Source organism: Euprymna scolopes, chromosome 8 (assembly GCF_053919585.1).
Source record: "Euprymna scolopes isolate OS-2025 chromosome 8, ASM5391958v1, whole genome shotgun sequence".
Lineage (NCBI taxonomy): Eukaryota > Metazoa > Mollusca > Cephalopoda > Sepiida > Sepiolidae > Euprymna > Euprymna scolopes.
In genome coordinates, this window is record NC_136489.1 from 118,280,741 (window position 1) to 118,284,190 (window position 3,450).

The window sequence follows — 3,450 nt, forward strand, 5'->3', positions numbered from 1 at the left end:
GCGACATTAAGCGCCTCAGATGATTGGATTTTTTTATGGACCATTCTTTTATAGGTCTTTAGCCGGTTAAAATAAATTTGAAGGGTCAAAAATGGATAAAAATTGCAAAAAAAAAAAAAAAACGTTATACATCTTTCACATTTATCTTAGTTTGTTTTTAATTTTTAATCAGTTCGTATGCGTGTCACGTTGGTACAGTAGTAATGTCACCAGCTTTGAGTGCTTCGGTTTCGATTCTGGCTGATGGCACCTAAATACTTTTTTTTTCACTTTTGAAATCATGACTCTATAAATACAAAGTCTGGACAAATTAAAATATCAAATTTAAGCGTATTTTACGACCGGGCCAAGCCTGCCCCACTCCCTCCCTGATAATATATATTAGATTAGGATGGTTCGATTTTTCAGTTTTTTAAATATCAAAAAGAATAATGTATCGAAAGTTGTGTATATATTATTATTAAATACTGATTCCAAAAACTAGATCTGAATCTTCAATCTTTTTGGAGCATTTGGTGTGCAGCATTCTAAATAAAACTCATCGATCTGGATCAAATATTGATTTAAAAACCGAACAATTTCAGTATTTAAATCAGGAAATCTTATTTTATTTTATGGAAATATTATTTAAAAAAAAAAAAACGTCAAATTGAAAATTAAACACCCACTTTACCCAACCTTACTTGTATCGACATTGAATTGCTATTATTCAAGCAGTAATAGTTGAATATATTGATAATTCTTTTCCTGTTGTTAATAAAAACAACAACAAAAATATTGAAAAATAAACAATTGTTTAATAATGTTTAATGTTTAAATATATGAAGTAAATAGTTGCATATACGAGCCCTTGAATGAAAATGACTGTTTCAATGGTTGGCACAAAACTGTTACTACTATTTGTCAGTGATTCGCTTCAAAGTCATGCATTGATTGATAAGCCTCTGTTACTAACTTGAATGTTCATTCCACACCTTGAGAATGTTAAGGGAAATCTGGCAAGTCAAGCTTTTCACCAATTAATGATAACTTTTGTAATTGTTTGTCAGAAATGTCTACTCTGCTTGTCGGCTCACAAACTACCATTTACCGACAAATCAATTGAATTTATCCAGTTTAGAACTTGAAATTTGATCATCGGGTTCTGTACAGTGTTTTCTTGGTTGGCGTTCCTCTCCTGAAAGAATAATAAAAAATTAATTTAAGTTTAATTTTTAAATGCAATCGATACTGCTTTAATATATTTGGCGAAATTAGATGGCATCGATAAAACGTTTCAATAAATTGGCACAAGTAATTCAACCAGTTTTCTATGAACAAATATTAATATATTAACTTACCACATGGATATGATATGATAAAAAAATCCGACAATTGGAAAAGAAGCTGCAAATATCTTATATTTTTTCTTTCATTACGCCATTTCTATTCTAATTTTCGGATTTTTTAATCATGTGCAAAACGCATTTTATTTCTTTTTGGCCGAATGATTTTTACTATTTCTTCTAATGAGTTAAGGGCAAAATAGATCACTGATTGATATAATAATTAAGTTATGGATTTTGTGCTACGAAACAGATGCTGTCAAGAATTGTAAGTGTCAACTGAATTAAAGGAATAAATTGTAAGATTGTCAACATCATGAAATTTGGAATATAGACTTTTGTCATTCATTCATTATAAATATATATATATATATATATATATATATATATATATATATATATATATATATATATATATATATATATATATATATTAAATTCCACAGCCAAACAACGTCGCAGCTCACAGACTCGAGTTTCGCCCTCATTTGGGCTCATCAAGTCTTAGACTTCCGGTTCGTTGACTGTCATGGCTCTTGTGAGCTGCGACGTTGTTTGGCTGTGGAATTTATTATACAATCTCTCACATTCTGAAAATCATATATATATATATATATATATATATATATATATATATTATACACACACACACACACACACACACGCACACACATATATATATAGAGAAAATTCTACTATTAGGAATTGTTTGTGTCTGTATGTATGTATGTATGTATGTATGTATGTATGCATATGTGTATGTGTGTGCGTGCGTCGTCCTTTTTATGAAATTTCACACGAAGGTATTTATATGCCTGGCAGTGTTCTTAGATAGGATTTGTATCGGAATGATAAGTATAATTCGATAAAAGAAGGAACAGGCGAGTTTAATAAAAAAAAGAGCCTAACTTCACAATTTGAGCAGTCTTAGTATCATGCAAACCGAAACACTCGACATATCAAATCAACGGTAGGTTATTTGATATGACAGGAGTTATTTGATATGACAGGAGCGCATTCGCAATTAATGTTTCTGTTTAAAGCGCACTTGCACCGTGATACATAATTATTTCTTTAAAAATTCAATTTCAAGCCGTTATCACCGCACAAGCAGTAAGGCCAAGCATACAAAATCAAAATAGGTTCTTTGATATGACAGAGGCGCGTTCGAAATTAATGCTTCTATTTAGAGCACAATTGAAGCATGATACTTGACTTTTACATTTTTTTTTTTACTTTAATTCAAGCCATTATATATATATAATAATAATTTTTATAAAATCAACAGTAAACAGCCTATATTGTTGCCTACAGTGCAATGTAAGCTACAATATATTGTCACTGCAGGGAGGCATAAGAAGCTTCTTCCCGGTGTACCGCGATGGGTCCCAAACTAGAGCAGGCAATCAATCGATTTGATTGAAAAGAAGGCGATTTCGATGACAATAAAAATACACGAGTGTGAAACATTTGATAATCATCATACAATCTCTCTCTAATCATCATACAGTCTCTGTGCTAGCATATATATATATATATATATATATATATATATATATATATATATATATATATATATATATATATATATATATATAACATAAGCCTGACGAATCCTATAGTGGATGAAACGCCGAATATTCAGTGTAGCTTAATCGCCATATATATTTTATAAATTACTTACTAACTATATATATATATATATGTGTGTGTGTGTGTGTGTGTGTGTGTGTGTGTGTGTGTGAAGAAAGAGACTGAGGAACAGCGATACAGAGAGAGAAAGTGAGAGAGCAAAATGGATAGAGACTAATGTGTAGATCGATCGATTGATAAATCGATAAATCGATGGATAAATACGTATATATATATGTATATATATATATATATATATATATATATATATATATATATATATCGTTAGATGGTTCAGGGTCGCCTGATGAATTCTCATTGACTGAAACAGATGGTTGTTTGTAGCGACCAAATGTAACTGTTTGAATAAATAATAGAAAATATTTTGCTCTATCTAACAACCTCGTTGTATTCATTAGTCCCTACTTTTGAATATCTCAAGCCTGGATACACACACACACACACACACACACACACACACACACACACACAC

General features: G+C 30.6%; 1 long non-coding RNA gene across 1 annotated transcript in view; it reads right to left on the reverse strand.

Annotated features, from left to right (window-relative positions):
- Nucleotides 1–927: 927 nt before the first annotated feature.
- Nucleotides 928–3,450, reverse strand: part of LOC145283740 (uncharacterized) — a 200,723-nt gene continuing 198,200 nt past the window's right edge. Inside the window, exon 2 of the long non-coding RNA XR_013868730.1 lies at nt 928–1,177. This is a non-coding gene — a long non-coding RNA (uncharacterized LOC145283740). The remainder of the gene's footprint in view (nt 1,178–3,450) is intronic.